This window comes from Ischnura elegans, chromosome 4 (genome assembly GCF_921293095.1).
Source record: "Ischnura elegans chromosome 4, ioIscEleg1.1, whole genome shotgun sequence".
NCBI classification, from domain to species: domain Eukaryota; kingdom Metazoa; phylum Arthropoda; class Insecta; order Odonata; family Coenagrionidae; genus Ischnura; species Ischnura elegans.
The window spans coordinates 38589812-38613044 of record NC_060249.1 but is presented as its reverse complement, the minus strand read 5'-3'; the positions used below and the strand labels follow the sequence as shown (position 1 = coordinate 38613044).

The window sequence follows — 23233 nt, the reverse complement described above, 5'->3', positions numbered from 1 at the left end:
ATCCGTGTCGCGAGCTTTCTTTCTAGTGACCCACTCTCCTCCACAACTCGATGGCCGCATTGGTTGGAGAGACCTCCGCGCGGATTTCCCCGGCGCCACCGACAATGTGCGTGGACCGCGGTGCGCAGTGGGAAGCCTCCGTCAAATGCAGCAGAGGAGAAGAGGGGGAGGTGTGGCGGCCGGTCGCGGGAGAAAAGGGTAGTGGTTGTGTGTAGTGCTCAGTTTGTTCCGTGAAGGGAAGTGTGCTAGTTCGTCCGGGAGGGGTGGAATTTTATCTCCTGAATACATACACTATAGATCGCGGTGCATCTAACTTTCAGGCGGCGGAGGCCCGCCGGTTTTGAGTGATCCTTTTCCCCTACAACTGTGTTCGGCTGTTGTTTACACCTGCCAGCGGGAGAAGGAGCCGTAATATTGGATCTCTCTACAAGAAGGTTAGTCGTGGATGTCTCTACGTTTGTGTGATGCACGTTGCCCTCTGTCCTAGGATATTTGAATGCCGCCTGCAGGAACTGATTTAAATTGGTAGCCTCAGGAGTATAATTTAGGACTCTCTCTCTGTCGCGGGAAATCTGCGTAAACAATATAATCTCCCTTTTAATGAGTTGAAACCACGTTCCCACAATTCCGCTCCTATTGTATGGATCCTTATACCAATAAATATCTTTCCCCCGCATGATAAGAGTGCACGGCTAAATTTATTGGTAAAGCATTCTTTGCGAGATCTTGTTCCAGGTTCAGGTAAATGTAGAAGATGTATGTTTCTGTGACATTTCCATCTAATCTGAGAGGGAATTTAACTATGTGATTTTGCTTAAGGGTTAAAAAAGGACAGGACTTGAAGGGATTTAAACATTTCCAAAGTAACGTACTATCAGTGGTGTAAATGTTTTGGACTGAAGTGTCATCTTGATCGTATATGGTTGCTGTCCTGTTGGGTGTTCCGAAAGTAGAGATTCTGGAGCAACAATGAACTGAATACTTGAACTGGACTTTACTAGGATTTTTTCGTTATTTCTTCCTTAACGTATAACCTAATTGTGTGTGTGTGTGATTCTATGAAATTATCATTTCGACTTAAAGTCCCATGAACTTTTACCGTGAGTCTTTACTTTAGAGTCTTTTACCGTGACCCTACCGTACCTTGTATCGTCGAGTACATCTTAGCGGGGTTGGTGTACCGATGCGATAGCACGCGTGCGCAGGTTGGGAAAACTTGCACATAGAAATGCCTTAGGCATTCATGCATGAGGAGTTAATTTTTTTAATACCTAAAAATGCTGGAGATAGCTGGAAATAATCTAAGTGGCAGATCGGGAATGAACTGAGTGATTTTCCGTAGTATTTTGAGAATTTCTCAAAATAAAACTCATTTTCATTGAAAATGACTGTCCTTAATTTTTTTACTTTCACATTTAAATTGATTTTTTACCAAATTTTTCTTTTATCGCACTCAAAAAATTATTTGCGGCGTTAATCGTATGCATTTAACACGAATAAAGGAATTCCTTGGCATAATATCTTATTAATACCCCACCTCACACATCTTTTATTTTAAATTATAATTATTTCATCCTGCATGCATATAGGTAAATCTTAGTCGGATTGTGTATTGTTTTTTTATTTTATCGTATTTGAGGCGCAGTCAGCGGGGGGTCATGAATTAATTCTGTCTTCCCTGATTTTGATTTGTAGATCATTCGCGTGTTTTGTGAATATAATTTTACGGCACCCATAAACGTAGCCGACTGAAAAATGCAGGCATGCGGGCAAGGGCCTGTAGGGTCAATGGGTGTCATCACTCGAGTGGGGTATCGACCATTGGCATATTCCGTTCTGCCTATGAAGCATTTTCTCAAATATGGAAAAATATTAGCGATATGGGTTAAAACTACTCATGAAAATACGAATAGGACATAGTATTCTCAAGGTGTTATTTTTTTGAATTAATATTTGTTTTTTATTCGAATATTTATGTAGGGGATTGGGTAACTTGATTGTGAATCCTCTACGTTGTATTAAATTGATTTTTAAGTCAGCATCTGGTATTAAAATATTGCGTGTATTTTTCTATTTAGTTTCCTAGAAATTGAAATTTATAATACTTTTTCTTATCGATGGAACGAAATGACATTCAGAAAATGTCTTCCTCCTATATTCCATATGTTATATGATACAGTGGTTCATGCAATCAATCTGGAAATAAGGTTGAGTAAGGTAAAAGTCCTATCCCTCATGCAGTGATACTATTTCACTTCAGTATTTTATCTTTATATCCCATTCCAATTCGTTCTAGATCTTTAAATTCTTAATAGGTACCTTTGAGATATTGGTACATCTAAAACACCTAGGTATACCTTGATCCCCTGGGGAACTAGGGGTTGGCTTGGATGCTTACAAATATTTTATCCCTGATACGACAGATGAAGGGAAACAATTACGATTGTCTTTATTACATAAACTTAATTTGTCTGCAAGCGAAGACCGCATCCTATTGTTGCAATCGATTGATAACCCTACGTATTTTTTGATCTTTCGATTTTTTTCATTCAAGAAGATACATGAAAATGCTTTCCTTTTAAAGAGTACAGCAATCGCCTCGCAATATGTATGCTGCTCGTTATTTATCGATTCACGATAATTTTTCTGGTTGAACAGGTTTTTGGGAGTGAAAGGGAAAGGCCACTTTAGCAAATTTGGATCACCGCGGAATGTAGGGGGAAGGATTTTTGTCGAAGTCAAATTTAAACTCACTTTTATTACCATCGCGCCGGGGTTAATAATTTACCAATAAAATTTACTGTGATAATGTAAAAAGTAGAAAATTAGATATTATCAACCGTGAAGCATGTATTTTACCAGTTAATGTTCTTTATTAATATGAAACTTATTGTTAAACAAGTTGATTAGATTTTTACTCAAAGATTAATTATTTTGTCAAATTCATCCCAAAAATCTTATTATTTCTACATTCCGTTTTTAAGTTCTTCTGAATGCTATAAAAGACTATTTTATTCCCAGGCGTCGTTTCGGCTAGATATGTGGGAATTTGTAAAAACTGATTAAATCAGAATTTTTTTATTTTCCATAAATATTTGTTGACTTCCGATAAGAAGCTCTTTTAATTTTTCCACTTGTTAAAGTTGTGAGCACTACTTAACGCGTCTCGAAGAGATAATAATTTTCACGGAAAAAAGCCAATGTCTCATGTCATGAGTAATTTTTATTTTGTTTGATCGGTACAAGTATGTAGTTGTATTTCCATTACATTCGTGAAGTTAAATAATAATTTCATTTTTTAATACTTTTTACATATATTCCTGTTAGTTGTTGATAATGTTTTGCTTCCAACAAAGTAAAACTAAACCCTTAAAGGAAACACTTTCCCACGAAGATCTTCCTACTTTGCCAACTGGCGCCAGGTAGTACGAATTTTAGCTTTCTCCATTTCTGATTGATAGACTGCTTTTGTATCGTTTTTTTCTTGCCATACGTTCACGTCTGTCTTGGATAATTCCAATTAGATATTTTTTATAAATAAAATCACTTAGGCTATTATCGGCATGTAAACAATTTACCAGAGGATGTTATAGATTTTGTGTATTTTAATGATTTATTTAAGTTTTGTATCTCATAAGTAATAAATGGGTTATTGTTAATTAAATGCATTGGAAAGCCGTAATTGAGTGAAGAATCATCCGAAAAAAATCGCTTTCTCTCCACGCTTTCCATTTCTTGTTAAAGTTTGGTCTTTTTGCTATTAGTATTTCCTGTTGACCTACCAATCATTAGTCTTTCCGCTATCACTTTAGTTACTGAACAAACCACACTCAGCCGTCGTTATATTCCAAGCAAAAATTTAGATTGTTATGATAGATAAAAATTTCTCTTGGGGTAACAATGATGAAAAGTCTGATTGGATATATTGCATTAATGCATGATGATGATGAAACATTTATTGGTAAAATTATTTAGGACATAAAGTTTTAGATATGGTTTCCGAAAACAGAATGCCTATTTATTAAACATATATTTAATAATAAAATACATAAGTTTTACGGTTTAACATTACTTATTTCATTTGACGCGCTCATTTGAACTACGTTGAGGTCCTGTTTTGTTATTGAACTTCTCCCAGGTTTGCGCACGTGTCAGAAAAGATAGAGCAGCCGCTGTAGTGAGGTTGAGATTCTGTTTTATGCTTTGGAGTCGTATATTTTACTAATATTTACCATTTGTTACTTCACTATGTGTAGCTATGCCCACGGAGTTTGGGGTGAGCTTCTCTGTACACTATCCAAATCAATCTTCACATAGCAGTGAGTGAGTAATATGTTTGTCTCAAAATATTCTCGCATTATTCTAGATTTAAAATACAGATAAACGTAAATAAGAATTTACTTTACGTCTCTGAAAAATACAAGATGATAGCCAAGTTTTAAACCAGCACCACGCCGCTGAAAGCAAATGCGATAGGTCGAGCGGGAGTGGTGCATCCTTTTAACGATACGAGTATCTTTTATTAGTATTCTAACTTGCGGCTCAATTTTCGACCTAAATCCACGATTTAAGAACTCGGATGGTGCTGAGTACATTTATATTCCCCGTATATGCTGAGGGACATACGATGCGGTGTAGTTATCTTAAAAATGTCCTTCGCCTATTAACATCATCTGCGGTGTTCGCCTGAACGATACTGTAAAATGCGACCAATTGAGAGGGATTGATTATCCCTCCTTACAAAGTATCTAGCTTTTATTATTGCTTAAACTTATGACTAAATATAAAACCTAAAAGTGCGATTTAAAAATCGGATGATATCCACTACTTGGATATACCCGGGACTTGCGAAGGGACATATGGAAGGGTGAATCTCAAAATTTTCCTTACCCTAAAAAATAGAACACCTGTGGTTTTTTCACCCATGTTTGCCTTAACGATATGTGCCCCCGTGCGTGGAGAACCGCACCGATGTTTACAGTGCAGCATCACGTCGAGGCTTCGTTTCGGGAAAATCGCTCTGGAAAACCTCAGGAATGCCTCCGCCGCCGCCCCAGAGTTCCGGGTCCGTTTTCAGAAATCCAGTACACACACTTGCAGCTCTCTCTCTCCTATCCGCATGCGCTCAGCCCGCAAACGAACCTCCGCTCCTCCCGACCACGCGGATGCATATTCACCCCGAGGTGCGTGAGCGCGCATGGAGTAAAGAAAAGCACGAGCGATTATCGGTTTCTGCTCATGCGACCAAGATCGAAATGGAATAAATGGTACGTGATGGGTTTGATAGGCTGACTAGGACGATAGAATTTTTTCACAAACTGTTTATTTAGATTGAAAATTTTATTGCCATTAAATTTAATATTCAATAAGTGGTATAAGTATTTGTATTTATATAAAATTTTTATTACATTTTGTCCTTGCCTAGTAAACCGAAGGTCGCGGATTCGAGTCCCGCCAGGGTAGGAAATATTCACCTCCATGGGCATGCTTAGGTTCGTGCCCATTCAAAAAAATATCAAGTAATGGCATAGATTATTTGGTATTCATAAATTAATTGGATTTAGTATTAATAAATAGTTCAAAGGAATATTACTATCTTTTCATTAAATTTTATTCTGTGTTTGCTGAGTTTATTTTTCTAAAGAGTACGGCTTTTCACTAAAGTAACACTTTAAATTCGTGTTGAGTTGATAAATTTTCTCGTGATGTGGCAAGTTGAGATTTGTATGGTCTTTTGCAGTTTTATGTGTGTATATGGATTATGATTGAGTATTGTAAACCTATTTTGTATTTAGTTTGAGACGATACCGCTAGTATAGATGACAATATGCGTTAAAAATGTCCTATATTCCATATCATTATTGTCATTAGTGTTACATCTTTCTTGTTGTATTTCATTTTCTCAGTATTACCTTTCCTCACAATAACACCGAAAATGGGATTTGAATGTTGGATTCAGTTTTTAGTTAGTGTGCAGTCATGTGCTTTTGAATAAATTTACTTTGAATATTTACCCCGAGTTTTGTGTCAGCGTCGCGCCGTGGGAGCCCGCTAGCCATTCCGGCCGTGTCTTGGCGAAGTCATCCCTGCGGTCACTGCTCCTGGCGAGTCACCAAAACATACGGACACGATTCTCGGGCCTTCAGGCAGAAGGCTCGGGTAAACTTTTAGCGGATTATTTTGTTCGTGATTTGAGTCTTGGATTTAAAAACTGGGTTCCAGTGTGGTCACAGAAGAGACATCGGTCATAAAACATGATTTTTCCATTTTTCCATACCTCAGGGAGTTTTGTGTTGCCGTACCGAATTCCAAATAGCGATGGAATGCTTTTATCTTCAAATGAATTTTGCGTAATCACTTTCCAATACTTTAATTTAACCACTATCCAAAATCTAATGCAAAAACATTTGATGCGTAGTTATGTGTGTAGGTATATGGATTAAGATTGAGTATTGTAAATCTATTTTGTATTTAGTTTGAAACGATACCGCTAGTATAGATGACAATACGCGTAAAAAAATGTCCTATATTCCATATCATTATTATTATTAGTATTAAATCTTTCTTGTTGTATTTCATTTTCTCAGTATTACCTTTCATCACAATAACACCGAAAATTTACATAATTCTTATTCGCAATTTTTTGCTGAAGCCATGAGGGGTGAATGCTTTATCTACGTAGGTCAAATTGTTCCGTATAATTTTATGCATTGCTAAGTTGGTGGGACTTACAAATTATCTCCACGATCTTACGACTACCAGTTATGTACTGCTTAAAGAATACGGACCATGGTGGGTTAATAATGACAGCCAACCTAATGGCGAGTTGAGTCTTTTTGTGCTTCTTCATTCCACCCTTTTGGGCACTTTGAAGATGTTGCAGAGTTAGTGTCCTGTCTTCCAGGACTGGGAATGTTTAATTCCGGGGTTGTGGTATGTTTTCAGCGTCTCCCGTGGAAGACACCGGTCGACGGTAGCGGTCCTATGGGTTGAGAGTCGCTGCCAACCTAATTTTCGATTATCACTGCCGATTATATCTGCCGCAGGCTAGGAAGGGGATTTGGAAATGAAAATAAAGTTTTGAATTTTGTCTCTTCGAGTAAATTACAATTTCAGAAAATGCCTAAGAAATGTAAATTTCATAAATTTAATAGCTTATTCAGAGGAAGGCCGTAGCGAGCGAGGAGGTCAAGGGGTTTAACCTCCCCCTTACCAATGTTTTTGTAATACATGGTCATGAGTGCCCCCTATATAAATAAATTCAACTAAATGCTCCCCATCTTCAAATGAACCCCCGAATATTTTTTTCTGGCTGCGGATTTGGGGCAATGATTGCAAAATATACGGTGCTAGCGTCTTAGCAATTATTTTTTTCTGCATTTATGAGTTCGACCCACATTACTTCAAAGTAGATACAGACACGGTACTGCCATAGTTATTTAGCGATTCCATCCCCATGAATTATTTAGTGTGTATGTTACGAGTTATGACTCGTCAAAGTTTCCAAATTTTGATTCCTTTCTTTACAAATACTAATTGTAATTATCAAAGATACTTTTTCAGTTTATGTGATATTCGGCCAGAGCATGAGAAATAAAATGGGTATACTATTTGTACAATAATTTATTTTATTAATCTAAGTAAATAAAATTTGATTTTTTATGTGGAGTAACGCGTTATGACAGACAGCATTCCTAATAAACTAGGTCTCAGCATTACTGTTAGGTATCGTCTTACGTGTAAAATATAACTTAGAATCTGCATAAAATTCTTTAATCTTCTATTATCAATCAATCCATGCATTCTATTTTTTCTCTCCACTACTTTCTGTTCTTCGACCTTGAGCTTTTTAATCCAGCGATCTCTTTATTATCCGTATGTTTTTTTAACTCTGGAATTAATGAAAGTGCCTACTTTCGACGCTATCAGGAAATTATTCCCATAGATCATGGGAAAAAAAGTAGTCGGGGAATGGAATACTCTGCATACTCCACCGTCGGCTTAAAATTATTTCTCCCATTGTTCAATGCTTCTTATTAGCGACCCGACTCGAAAGGATGCTATCAATTCACCCGTGCTCAGATTAGACAATGAGTGGTTTATTGTGAGTGGAAGAGAAAATTGGTAGCGGTGAATTTAATTGGCGAAGCGTGGAATACCTGTCCCTCGGTATCTTCTTGGCGATCGACCTTGAGCGGTAAATAAGGAAATGTGTGCAATCTCGGCCGTTGGAAAGGCGAGCGTCCCGCCGGATGTTCCGCATTGCCTTCGGAAGTAGGTATGTACTCCCCTCCTGGGTTACGCCTTACATCGTGTGGCCGAGTGAGGTACATTTGGGCACGTGTCATAAAAAATACGCGATATAATCTACTATGCTATTCTCCTCTCTGCTCTTAAGCATAAATTTACCAGCGCTGCATGAAAAAAGTGACTTTTTACGCAATGACGCTCAAGGGTGAAAAGTTAAATACACCAAAGGATGATGCTCGCCGTGTTAAAATATTTGGCTTTGCCGGGATTCGAACCTGGATCTCCTAATTGCCTGGCTAACACGCCTGACCGGCAATTGTGAGATCTGGGTTCGAATACCGGCTAAGTCAAATATTTTTAATGGAAAACATTATACTTTGGTGTGTATAAGTTCACCAGTTTAGTTTACTTCTTTCTTTCTCTCCGTCCACGACTACCAATAGCGCAGGTAAAACTTCTGGTCTGGCAATAATAGGGAATCGATCTCTCCATTTCTCTCGGGTTTTCTTTCGCGTCAGTTAGATTGTGGACAACAGTTTCGAAGGCTATGCTGCCAGGTCTTCAGGTCGAAGGTGAAACTGTTGTCCGCAAGCCAACTGACGCGGAAGATAACCCGAGAAAAAATGCAGAGATTAAACCATCACCGAGAGAAGCTTCGATCTACCAAAATGGAATTGACTTTCAATCTATAAGTTAAGACTTAGTAATTTGGAAACAAAGAAAAACATGGACAAAAAGCATTGCTATGGAATATAATACATCATCGGTAGTGATGAAAGCTGCATCATGTGGAATATCCGCAAAGTACCGGAATACGTTGTGCTTCGACGTTGTTACTGAGGATCGATTTGTTACATTTTTGGGTGTTCAACTACCCCTCTTTCTCCTAAGCTTTATTTTCTCCCATAATTTCTATTTCCTCTTAAATGGCCACATTGCTAAAGAATTTTGGCTATGAAACTCATTTTTAAAATATTAACTTTATATCAAATCTTAGTTTTTTCATAATAAAATTTCAATTTAATAGTTATAGCACAATGGTTTGAATATTTAAGATGTACTAGCATGTACACGCGAATTATCTCCACGGATGTCTGTGGATTTCTAATATATGGCCCTTTGACGTAATCGGTCGGATGGGATTCGTGTTTTCGAGTCACGCGGCAGCGGATAGATTCAAATGCTGTCCGTTCTGCTTTCATTATGTCTCAGTGGCTGTCAGCGTCGAAACATGGAACAGAAGCCAACTAGTTCCACAAGGCAGCTGGCTTTAAATTCTCCTCCGGCATCTATTCAACACTTTTTCTGATATATTCACTCGATCACGCAACGCATTACAATTGTTTACATGTATTTGTGCCATCAAAGCCTTCCAGACGTGCCAGGTATTCCTGCATAATGTAACAACATTAAGACAGTGTGTTTGAGTGCCAATCCTGAGTATATGCTAAGTAAGTATAAAAAAGAGCATTCGATTATTTGAAAGCATGATGGCTATTTAGAGGCCTTATAGTGGAGTGGGTTAGTAATACGGAAATATCTATAGCAACAACATTAAGACTGTGTTTGAATACCAATCCTAATTATTTATTAAGTAGGTATAAAAGAGATCATTTGATTATTTGAAAGCATGACGACGATTTAGAGGCCTTATGATGGAGTAGGTTAGTGATACGGAAATATCTAGAGATAAATTAGGAATTTTTTACTGCCATCATTAATAATTTTAAATGTTTTTATTAGTTTACTTGAGGTAACTTTAATCACTTTATCATATTAAGTGGAAATGTAAATTTCCATCCATCGAGTTTACGTGGTAATTATTAGGTTTCTATTTTCGTGAATTGCCACTTCTGGGAGTTTTTAACCTTATAACTTACTTAAAAGTTTTTCATTTAAACTTGAATTTAAGGTGGCTTCTCTCGAATATTATATTTTGTATTATTGTGATATGAGGGCAAGCTACAAGGGATTTTATGGTTGTAAAAGTGATATCATATTTATCGCCATTGGTAGAGTATAATAACACTTCATGGATGCATTGATGCCATCCGTGGGTAGCCAACAATAACTGAGGGAGAAAGAAAGTCTTTTGGCCCGGGAATGGCTATGTTCCACACGGACCACTCGGCTTTCCAGGTTCTATCAAATGCGTCAGTATAGAAATTATCACATTCAGGAAGGCCGTTGGATAATCTCTTGCGTCACGAATACGCGAATAAGGATGGTAGGCTTTTGCATTTAGAGACGCGTTTTATTTTTAAGTCAATAGTGGGGCGAGTCGTTAAGCATTCAAAGTAAAGCTTTTTCTGTCTGCCACTTGCCCTCGGTAATGACTCGAAGTGAGTGCTCTATTCAACCACGCGACGAATAAAAAGCCGCTCGTTGAATCGAATGCAGCTACACGCTAGTTGGTTTCCGCATTCCTATACCGTGCCAATGACTCATTGTCCCAAAAATTATTCGCGATTCACCTACATCTCAAACGGAAAGATTCCAGCGTGGTCGTCACGTAGCAATTATGCCAATGATAGTTTCCGTTGTGATCTTTTTTCGAATTCAGTTCAGTCCCTCGCTTCACGCTTAAATCATTTTAAACCTTCTCGAACGAGATCATATAAGAATAGAATTTGAATAAAAATATGTAAAAACTTTTTTATGCTGGGCATATTTACATCGAATATGGCATAGTTTCTTTGCAGCGGGATAAATTTGTTTGGTATTTTATACATTTGCGGGCGAATTAGATAGTTTTGTTCGAACAATTTTTTCACAAGTTATTTTGCTAATTATTTCATCTAGGCAAACAAAAGTCATTCCTCGTAATATACAAAGCCAATGTTATCAAATTTAAATCTTTTGTTGTAGCTTGATTTATGGCATTGCCATGTAAGTCCATCCATGTGAAGTTTTACCTTAAATACATTATAAATTAACGTTTGTTTAGAAGGCCATTGTCAATTTTTGAGCGTATAAAATGGGCTTTGTATCCCAAGTGAATTGTCGTGGTGATTCGCTTTTTCACTCTTGGTTTTAACTTTGCTTAGGGCCGAAAGGAAAGTGTGAAAGATGCCGTGAGATCTGATAATCATAATTATTGTGAGAAATTAACTATTTACTTTTAGACGCGAGAAAGAGGAGCAAGATTCTATGCTGTTTTCACTTTTCTCTGCTTTAGTTAAAGCACCTTGTATTGTGCGTCGGTGTCTTTTCTTCCCGAAGAACTTTCCTCCCCATAACGTGGGATTTTTTTCGTGGAATTTCAAGCGTTTTCCTGCTACCGTGGTAATTTTTCCCACCTCGAGGGAGAAGACACGCAATAAAATTTGAAAGCTGGGTCCATGACGCGAGGATGAAACGAAAGTAATTACAAAGGGAAAATTAGCCGCTCTCGCTAGTGTTGTGAAATGAAAAAAAAGCTTTAGTTTCAGAAGTTTACGTGCTCTCTTAGGTTCATACTCTGTTTTTTTCTGATTTAAAATTGTCTCAGCACACATAATTCCTTAAACAATCAGGAAACAGCGAAGCTTCTGCTAATCTCACTTTATTATTTTAAAATTCTCTTGCGTAATTAAATGGAAATTGTAAAAAAGGAAAATTCAGTCCAATTTTACCGGTAATAAAAATTAAATAGCCCGCAAATTTAATAGCATTAAGATTTATCTTTTGAGGATTTTAGAATGTGAATAGAAGTACCACGAGCATATGTGAGTTTTATCTAATGTATAAAAACAATGATATTTTTTCCATACAAATGACACTTATAAGCTCCCAAAAACTTCTTTAGAAAATTAGCTTTCTGTCCTGAAGATTATACTTCCAGTTTTTTGATCATGCCTCTCCTTCAATACTTTTACCTCTGCCATACGTGCCTTAACCTTAGGAATTTACATAAGGATGCCCGAAGAATTAATATACCTTTTTCGTAATTGTACTTTTGATTACTCACTGGGATTACTATTGCGTTAGCACCCACTTCTGTTGATTTCTCTTGCGATTTTTTTTCATTTCAGGGCAGTAGTCACGTAGGAGAATTGGAAACTTTGGAACTATGGGCTGTATTATGAAAAACAAGGTACGAGGCTAGTCCACTCTTCCGGGTTGATTTGAGCTCTTGCTAATTTGAGTGAATTTTTATGCCTGGATTTCAGCCTTTATGAAATATGCGCATAGGCTGTGTGCTTGGCAGTAACCGAAGTCATAAGTCGTTCTCCACAGATATCTCACCTCTAAAAATTCAATTTTTACAGCCAGCGCACCGTCCGCTTTCTTTTTCACCAGTCTTAATAATTAGGGAATACATATACGTAAATAAACTGACGTTATTTATTGCTAAACACCTGGAAAAGCTACTTTCAATGCCAAATGATAACTTTTTGCGTCCAAAAGCTATGAGACGAGACGTTATAATGTATGTGTCGGGCGTTGCAGGTGAAGAAACTTTAACACTTAAAGTGTTCAACTCGAAGGGTAGTTTGAATGGGTGAGATTAGAGCTCAGTGCGGAATTACCCGCAGGGTGTTCCTTTCTCTGGGCCATTTTGAACTTCGAGAATTTAATTTGGGGGTTTTCGAAGGCTTTAACCGGGATTTGAACCTGGGACTTTTCGATGAACATCCTAGCGCTCTACCCACTAGGCTACCAAGGTTAAAGATGTCATAGTGATCTCGACGGAGAGCAATTTTAATGTCTCATCCAGACAGGCTGCTAATATTTTCCATCTAGTCCTATGGCCGTAGTGTGACAGCAGTGATTCTACCATGCTATAAAAGTGCATCGGGTAATGAGGTCATGTAATAACGTAGGTCTGACACCTGCAGACATGCCAGGAAGTGAAGAGTGATCACCGCCACCAAACTGAAGTCCACCCACGAGTGCCTTAGTACGTGGCTGAGTGGGAACCGGTGTTACCGCCGCTGTTATTATGGCGAAAAAAAACTTCACGTCAACGCTTTGGTTGTTGTAGTTGCTCACTTAGTACCCGGCTATTTCATTTCTTCATGAGTACTTACATATGAGTGAATCCTGTCTTCTTCCGCTTGGGATGATGGAATGGCATCTTGATTAATAGAAACACCGTTACCGTCGCCCACTTGGTTATTCCGTTGTACTAAAAACACGTTTCCAAGCCTGGGTTTCATGCTCATCGTCCATCTTTAATGCCTGCTCATTTACTTCGACGGACAGCGTATTTTTATGCCGTAACGCGTCTTGTCACATTTGAATTATCGTGCCGGGACTGGAAGATAACCTCCATAACTTCCCTTGCAAAGTGAGTGTACATTTGGGTTGTTGTAAATATTGCCTGTACGCTTTATTTTTTTCATCTATCCGCTGGTATAAAATAACGTTCGTACCCTGAGTTCTTTTATGTAACCCTTTCCGTGTGGGAATGAATGTAGATTTTTTAAATAGTTTCAGAGGGTTCGGGTCCTTATGTGTGCAGATTAACGTTGATACAAATCACTATATGGAAAAAATCCTCGCGAAATATGTCTGAACATAACTTCTATATGTTTCCCGTCTTCTGTTTTGAATATATGCATTAATATAACTCTTTTCACATATTTTTTTAATTCTCATAAATGGTTCCTAAGTAGAGTTTTTCTTCTTTAAATCTCTCAGAGTTTTGCAACAAATTTCTCCAAGCTTTCATTCTTCCTCATGTTCTGTAGAACTCAGATTTTCATGGCATCGTTCTTTATCTCCTTGTATGGCATTTAAATTAATTTTTTGTGCCACAAGGAAGGTTTGGAGAATATATTTGAATTGCAAATTTTCACAGTAAAATATTGCACTCAAAGAATTTTTGCTATTAATATAAATTTTCCTTAAGTGAGTAATATTTTGTTTCATCGGCTAATTTAATTATTGACTGTAAGGAACTTGATGATGTGAAGATTATTAGAATTTCAACAGTGTAATGCTTTATAGTAAAATTTCTTATTTTTATATACTTTTCTTAGAGGTCCCTGATATCGTTTTGTCCATGGTTTGATACTGATCTGAGTCAGGAAAAATTGTCGCAGGAATGTGTTCAAGCCTTAAGCGGAGTATCATAGCGGAATATACAGTGTCATTACTGCTCTGAAATCGATTTATTTTGCGTGCATAGTTCAAAAACATAAAAGGCAAAATTGAGGAATTGGATTCATTAAAATTACTCTGTTATCAGCTATTGGTCAAATTCTCTGTTTCTCTCTCACTGCACAGTCGTAGTTTTGGAGTGGTTTAAACATTGTATTTTCACGATTACAGAGGTCCACAGGAATGAGTCCATAGCGTATGCTGACCCGTGGAAAGAACGTAGAAATTGTCCTAGATCTTTATCGCCTTCATTGGAATTACCAATCATGATGCTGCTATCTCTGCTCGAAATCTCTTAAATTCAGAATTCGAATTTCGGTGCAAAAGACGATGAAAGTAAATTGAATTCCATTTCTCACGGTAGAATATGCATTGAGTTCGAGAATGTAAATTTTATCGATACTCGTATTTGAATTCAACACCCTTGCTATCTCCAGCAATTAACAACATCTTTTGGGATTGTATCGTTCAATCCATGATATAGTGTATTCTAAGATTTTTTTACGTTTGTTTTGTCTTCGGTATCTCGTTGTTTTTCATTTAAGAGTGGTCGGTCTACCGAAATGGCATACTTGTGAGTCCGTGGCTTACTGGAGAGTACGCTTGGCTGTTGAAGTCTCTATCTCATCTCTCCCTTTCCATCTTTCTTTCTCCGACGGTCTGGTGCTTGCGTCTCAATCCACCGCGCATCCTTGAACCTCAGATGAGGAGCGTCACATACCTACCCCGGGTGTATCCACGGTCAAGAAAATAAAATTTTCGCCGAGCTCATCGGCTCAAGGAACTTACGAATTTCTGCTTGAGACCTTCGCAGCGCTGGGTTGCAGTTTTTCTCATGGTTTTCTGGTTAGCTGCGTCGAAGTTGTTTTCAAGATGACGTTTCTTGGCTTATGCTGGCCACATCTACACACCATATCTGAGTGCCGACGGATGGAAATGGCCCTTTATATATACCGTCCTCAATGAGGTCTTCCGCTGGCGCGACCAATCAGCGTTTTTGTATGTTCGAAGTTGGTATGAAAATGAGTTATGCATGTTGCTCTCAGTAGATATCTGTAGTAAGAATGGGACTAGATGGCATAGTTTATAGCAACTAGATGGGAACAGTAGCAATGAGGAACACAGTATGCCTTCGCCGAATGTTGCACTTCCCCATTTTTGCGTGCTTTGGCTTATGAGTCTTTTTCAAGTGGTATTCAGACCATTCTCATCATCTCTATAGAAAATAACTTCGACACAGCTAACCCGAAAACCACGGAGAGAACATGTTGAACTTGTAAATGAAACAATTTTAAATGGTGCAAATGGTTGTTGGGTAACTATTGGCTAAAGTCTAAGATTTTATTTCTTAAAAATTTCACTTAATTATTGTGCGCTATGAATCCATCTAGCCCTCTGTAACAGAATCAAGGTCCAATTCAACAAGGCCCATTTGTCATTTCGTTTTTTAAACAATTGTACTTTATCGTTATTTCTTCTCAAATAGCGCTACCGAGGGTTTTTTTCTTTGCTATCGTGTGATCTATGGTGATCGATTCTCGGCACTATCGATATTTCCGTCGATAAGTCTCCACGGTTAGTTCTCTCCATATCTTTTCCTCTTTCTTGACATTTATGTGGTCTCGTGTTCGTCTAATATCTCGATAAGGTTCTGATTTCACCAACCTTCCCAGTGGTCGAACCGATCCATAGGTTACGTTACTTCCGTGTGCCGAAGTGACATCAAAAGCCAAAACTATGATTGACCCATTAATCTCACCCATAATTTTATCTTATAAAAATCTTTGCGAAATATTTAGTCATCGATTTCCTGAAATTTCATTTTTGAGCGAAAGAGGTAATTTAGTACCGCGGGTGTCTTCGCGTAATGGGACTCTAGAGTCTCACCGGCCGTTAATATTAATTTTTGTCGAGGAGATAATCAATCCAATGAGTTTAAATATTTTGTTTTGCTTGGAATAGTATTATGGTCACTGATGATGATATTTTTTAATTTTTATTGTGAACCATGTGTTATTTTGATACTTGATTTATGCAAGTGACAAATGTTGAACTTTTGGACATATGTGAACCTTGAAAATCATTTCAACTCTTGTATATTCCTTGAATATCATGATAGTCGTAGTTTGACGTAAACTCATGCAGGAATTTTTTACATACTCAGAATAGTGCCCCATTTTTTGTATGTACGAAGGTGGTATGAAAATGAGTTATGCAAGTTGCTCTCAGTAGATATCTGTACTAAGAATGGGACTAGATGGCATAGGTTATGGCAACTAGATGGGAACGGTAGCAATATGAAACAGTATGCCTTCGCCGATTGTTGCACTCCCCAAGATAGCTAGGCGATCTTTTCCATTATTGCTTAGCCTTACCGTTTAGTGTCATAGCTCACCTTCTTATACACGGGGACAATCGCATTCAAGAGTGGGTCTATGCAGTGTGCAGAATTGAGGCTCGTTTACCGTGACCTTTGGCTGAGTTTCTGAGGACCTTGCTTGCCGCTAGTGCAGCCTGCATGCATTTGAATAAACCGTTGTGACCTTCGGGCGGAATCGTTTGAAAATAATGTGGAACACTTGCGGTCACTTCCAGATTCTAAATTTGTCATTTCACCGTGTTTAACCGTTTTGTTTCCGGCTGGTTGATTTGGATTTCTGTGCCTTGCTCTCTCGCTGGCTTGTTAATCTCTGCCACAGCAACATGGGGATGTTTTTGTACCGGCTTTAACTTCTCCGTTGCTTTTCTTTGGAAGCATGTTAAATTGATGAGAGGAATTGTGACAGTTAATAAAAATATTGCTCTTAATTAACAGCTACGCATGAAATGTGCCTGATTTTTTTGGAATTTGAATTAAAATATTTTCAGTCGCAAGAAAAATATTGTTTCTATGTCTGAAATAAGAATTCAGATATTTTACAGGTACTATTAAAATATAGATAGTATATTTCAATTAGATAAATTATAAATCACCGTCGAACAAAAATTATCGATGGGCGAGGTTGCCCCAAGAATTAAACTGCCCCTTGCCCTGAATGCCCTGTGGATTAGTCTCCGGCGAGCCCTTGGTATTGAGTGATTTTAGATTTTTCTCTTTAAGGGGAGTTGCAAAATTTCATTTTAGAGACTGAACATGCATCAGGAAATTTTCCTAATTTTTTTGTAAAAGTGGATGAAAATAATTAAAGTAACAAAGTCTTACTTTTCACTTAAATGAGTTTTTATTCCATATTATAATTTTTTAGCCTTCAACTTTTTCCCATTTTGGTGTCTTTCTGCAAGACCTTATGGTTTTACGTTGTTAAATTCGTCACTGCCTCATAAGTTGGAAAATTTGTCAAATATTCTCGATTAAAAATAGCCATAACTATAGTATATGAATGAGAGAATAATTTTTAGGAATGTATACATACGTGTATTTCTTTCTAATGCAACCATTTGGAATTCCACCTCATCCAGAGGAAGGAACGCTGATCTTGAGCTGCGGAAGCCAGGAAAATTCGATCAGCTTTCCGCATAGTATAACCATCCATTAACAGTTCCATCAATTTAATGCCTTTGGACGTGGTAGGTATTCTGTTTGCGGTACACGAAAATACTGTCGGATATTCCCTACTTAATTGCAATGGGAGAGAAAAGAAAAGCGAAAAAAAATTCGTGAACTTTTTTACGCATCCTTAAGCACCCCGTTCGTACTTCCGCCTATCCTGCCGGCTTGCCTCGCAGCAGTTTCACTTTCCCCCTCCCTCTCCCAACGCTTCTCACTCTAATAGCCACTCCACTCCGCTCCCAAATGATGGAACGTTGGAATCCGTTCGGTTGGTGCACTTGTGTGCGTAAGCGTGCGTGTCTGTGTATTGATGGAGATTCGCAGGTGCGTGTTTTGGCCGCCTGCGTGCTAATAATCGAGCCGAGGAATCCGCAAACGAGTATCTAATGACGTTTTTCTTATTTGTAGCCTCGGGTGATCACATAACTGGAAGCGAAGGGTTGATGCAAACACCTTCCTAGGTCAAAAAGTTTTTATCTCTACCCGCCGTGTTATTTTGTTGCGGGATTACCTTGCATCACGCATTCATGTTTAAGTTTAGGGTTGGGGAAGGGAAGGGAAGTTATTTGTGTTAACAAGAGAATCATGGTCGCTGATGGTGAGGGAAAATGTTAAGCTTAAAATGTGAAAATTGTTTTACATTCGACATCAATTCTCACGTGTTGAAGTTGTATGCGTAAAAGCTTTTTCTGAGACGTGTTTGGGAAACAAATCTGAACATTGCTGACCATCTTAAATGACAGCTATTCCCAATATTCCTGCATTAAAACTCTGATCTTAAAATTTTTTAATGATTTACGTTTTTAATGGAGTAGGATTAGCAGTGGCGCAGCGAGGGGGGTTTTGGGGGATAAAATCCCCCCTCAGAGCTCAGAGAAATTTTCAAGTTTCATCTATTTTACTTAATTGGATTGATATTACTAACAGAATATTGTAATTATATATGAAATGTCCCTCAGAAAGCCGTAAAACTCACCAATTTGAACCATTTATCTTAAAATTCCGCTGTTTATTTATCTCGCACCTACCGCTTATCCTGGTGGGTATTCCAAACCCCCGCACACCCCGGTATTAGTTGCACCTTAACCCCCCAGCCTTAATTCCTACCTGCGCCCCTGAGGATTAGTATATACCAGTATATACCGATTTTGATAAATTACAATTGAATTGACAAACAATTGGCGCGAGATGATTTTTCACACAATTTTTCTTAACAAAGCATCTTTCATCGTCAAAGTTTTTCGAATTTAATATTTGTTTTAAATTTAACCTGTAGTTTCAACTCATAAAAAATCGTTACAGGAATTGTTTTGTCTCTTTACGCTCTTTTATATCGCGTCTTTTATCTATTTTTTTATATCTAATAATGTTTTTCTAGTTGTTATTCGGTAGCAGTATTAGTCAATCAATTGTTTACAATACTTGGTTGGCATTTCTTGGTATTTTATCCACTACACATTTTTCTCCTCCTGTGGCCCTTTTAGAAATGTAGCCTTGGGGATTTCACTGCATATATCACACACACTTCAAGTAAGAGTTTATAGGGTGGTTCTTTTATTTTCATCTGCGTTTAGGGCAAACAATCAACTTATATCAAGGCTGAAAGTTCTTCGCTCTTTTATGCTAGAAACTTAGCTCAAGAGGGGGTAATTTGGATAGGTCATGCCCTGTGAGAAGGTGATCCTATGAGGCTCTCTCTAGTGGTGATTTGCATGGAAAACTCATTCAAGCCGAAAATAGTTTTCTTCTGAAGTTCCAGGAACTTTCTATCGAGTTCTAATAGAGCTTGAATTGGATGAGGTAGGTGCATCGAGAAAGTTAGAAGCTACCCTTTCGCTATTCGGTTTTTGCGGTTCATTCTCGCTGCCACAAAATAATTTTCCTACATGCCCAATATAGGCTTTCTACTCAATGTTTAACTTTCCTTCTCCTTATAACACTTATATATTTTATGTCTTTAATTATTTTTTCGTGATTGGTAATTTTATAAAGATTCATCCATTAAATTCCTCCTAAACATTTTGACTAACGTTGCAAGGATGAACATTCTGTTGCGGTTGGAATTTGAGTACAATCTCAACTAAAATGAATTCTATACCTACCCATCCGTCTAAATTTAATATATATTGGCATGTTCTTGATAATGTTCAGCCGTAAAATGACTTTTATGTTTATTTTATTGGTATAATATTCTCGGGAGGAAAGTCAGGATAAATGAGCTTATATATTGGTCAAATATTCTTTTTTTTTAATACGAAAACTTTTTAGAGTGACGAAACACTTGCGATTCGCTGTACACGAAATTGACATCAGAAAGCTATAATCATATCTGAATTGCTTCTCGCCAGCTATAGATTATTGATGACATTAAAATTTGAGGCTTATCCTCTTTTGAATTTCAAACTATTACCCGTCCATAAAGCTGGCGCGGCCGAAGAAAGTTAATGACATTTGTAGCCTCCCCTTGACATAAACATGCCGCAAATAGCTGCGTAATGGGATTGACATTTTATGATGATTTATGAAGTTTTGTAATGGTGAAATCATGGTATTTTCCTTTCTTTTCACATTTGTTTATACTATATTTTAAGTGATGAGGCAAAGTAATAGTGACTATGAAAGAAACGCCTGAGGCTTTCGTGTATCAACATTTCGTCATATTCATTCTAATAAATCTTCGATTTTTGAACCTAATCGTTAGTTTAAAGAAGTCATCATGCTCTTTTCTTGTTGCGGCAAATAATTAATCAACGTGAATGTTTTGTATGTCATAAACAAGACATACTGCTCCGAAAAAAGGGCAGAATTTGGCTGTCTCTGGAAAACTTATGAGGAAGATGTCTACTTTTCTCCCGCTTTTCCATATCGCATGGTTAAACAGAAAAAGGAGGTGCATAAAATAAATATTATACCAATAAGTATAATAGTTTACGAATTGAATATGTCGTAGTAAAATAATATTATAAAAGGAGTGATTGAAACTCAGTCAAAATTTGCCAATTTCTATGAGCTCATTAGAAACCTGATTAACGCATGGTTTTGCTACGCAGAATAATTGGAATTTAAAAATATTTTAACGCCCATAAATTGTACAATTTTTCCAACTAAAAGTGTTCATTATTGGCTATGAGAAAAAAGAATACCTGGAGTGTAAGCAACCTGGGAATTTGATTGTTCATTTTCAATTTATTAAGCTTTTAAACTCAAGTCTACAATATTTTTGCTCAGATATTTGCTTAACGAGAATCACCGATTTATTATTGTGCTCTTAGATGAGGAAGCTTTATTTGGTGGCAGTGTATGAGCGCAAATCATTAAGATTTCCATGTAGCGGTTTGGGAAATAATAAGGATAAAATCAGGGACGAAGAGAAAGCAAAATAGTGCGACAGATGGTGACGGAAGAATGTAAATTGTTCGGAAAATTGTTTAAAGAAACTATGATCGTCGGTCAGCTGAGGATTTCTGATTTATGGAGAATGGCCGAGCAACCAAGCATAACTCATCGAAAGATTCACCCTCTTGACATATTTTTCCGATGAATCGTGAAATTCTTGCACGCTTCGAAGGCTCTTTTCATAGCAATGTCGTATTCGTTTAACGATTCTTATTAAAACGCCACAAAATCAATGACTTTGACAATACAGTTAGTCTAGTTGTCGGTGGTTTGGCATTTACTTATTTGATTTGCATTGCTTACTCGTGATTACTGCGTGTATTTTCTTGAAACTCCGACGTTGAAACTGAATCTTTGCCCTTAGCTCCTTGGGTGCGGTTGATTTTCGTATTGCGTTTTTCACCGAAAAGCTGTTTCTCCTAACATTAGCGTTTATGGCAGATGTACGAATTTTAGATGATGAAGTCTACTATCTTATGAAACTTTGAATCTCTCCTGAAATTACCAAGAAGATTATGCCAGATATATAAAAGTCACGACGCAACAGCACAGTTCACAATTATCATCCTGATAGAAACCCAAAATTCTTACGTTTCAAAAGTGCAATTTCAGTGGCACATAGACAACAATGGGAAAACCGTAAGACGATGATAGAGTTCAGTTTTGAGTTGAAAGTGGAGCTCCTTAAAACATATCACCCCTATTGTTCCGGTATTCTGTTTTTTTTCGGGAATTTTCACTGGTTTAAGTCTCGCATGTTGAAAATTTAGGGTTACATTGTACAGAACTTTGTAAATATTTGCCTGGTCGTAACTGAAATATCGAATTTTTACCATCCAGAAAATACTCCTGTAAAATTTTCATGCATGAGAAACAAGCAAATGTTGGCAAGGGTCCACTCTATATGCCCTCAGAATTTCGGAAAGATAGCGTGAGATTTAATGAGGTTATAAGTCACGAATAAAGCTGGTCACTTGTCAAGTGGGAGTGATACGATGTACAGTATCACTGATGCATCCTGTAAATTACGTAGGCTGGCGTTTTATGAGTAATTGGGAGGAATCGGTCAAATGGAGCGCATCTTAATCACGAGCTAAGTCAATGCAGAGTTTTTTTTTATGTTAGACAATAAATGAAATAAAGTGTATCATCTACGTGGTTGAATAGCTTTCCATAGCACGTTTCTCTTCGCATTGGTGACATATAAATTAAGGGAAATCACTCAGAACACGTGGAGGATCGTCGGGTATGGTTCATTTTCCGCATTGTCTGACAATTTTCCAGCTTTAGCTAATTGATCATCAGCGTAATAATTAAGATCCTCAATGAGGTCAAATCGAAGGGAATGGTATAAAAAGAAATCGTCCACATGAAGCTCGTCCTTGGGGTATTTGTTCAGTGCGCACTAGAATTTCGCCTCCCGTCATTAGACGCGTTGATGAAAAGCTTTAGTGCTCGGTCATGCAATTATATTTACGCCATTTCTCCCGGAATATCTACTGCCGTGTCCGTTTTAAAGTCTCGCTATTTTTTTTCTCCGTCTGCATTCGTTCGAAAGAAATCACTTTGCAAGTACAAACGATCCGCGAAAATTAGGTCAAACAGTCTGTTGTTGAATAGCAATCGAAAAAGTATGCTGGGGAAGAGGAAAATCCGGGCGGTTAATAAAATGCCTCTCTTGTATTACTTCAGAGGTGAATGGCATACTTGGTTGGAAAGCCCTGCGAACGTGAGGATAACCGGCGCCGGAGAAATTGCTTCACGAGAAAGCATCCCTTTGAATCTTTTCCGTGAGAACTCGTGCAGGGTGCATACGTTTGCGGCAGCACGACTTCTGTTACGGAGCGGGGTGAAAGCTATCATGTGGTTATTTAATCGTTGCTTGATAATGATAATTATTTACATTATTTCATTTGACTTTAATTTTACAAAAAATAGTCTTGAATCTCT

The 23233-nt window shown here is 37.6% G+C and overlaps 1 protein-coding gene across 1 annotated transcript in view; it reads left to right on the top strand.

The window, feature by feature from the left end:
* The first annotated feature begins 211 nt into the window (after positions 1-211).
* LOC124157295 overlaps positions 212-23233 on the top strand; it is a 149453-nt gene continuing 126431 nt past the window's right edge. Inside the window, exon 1 of the mRNA XM_046531893.1 lies at positions 212-434. The gene's annotated coding sequence lies outside the window, so the exon portion shown is untranslated. The remainder of the gene's footprint in view (positions 435-23233) is intronic.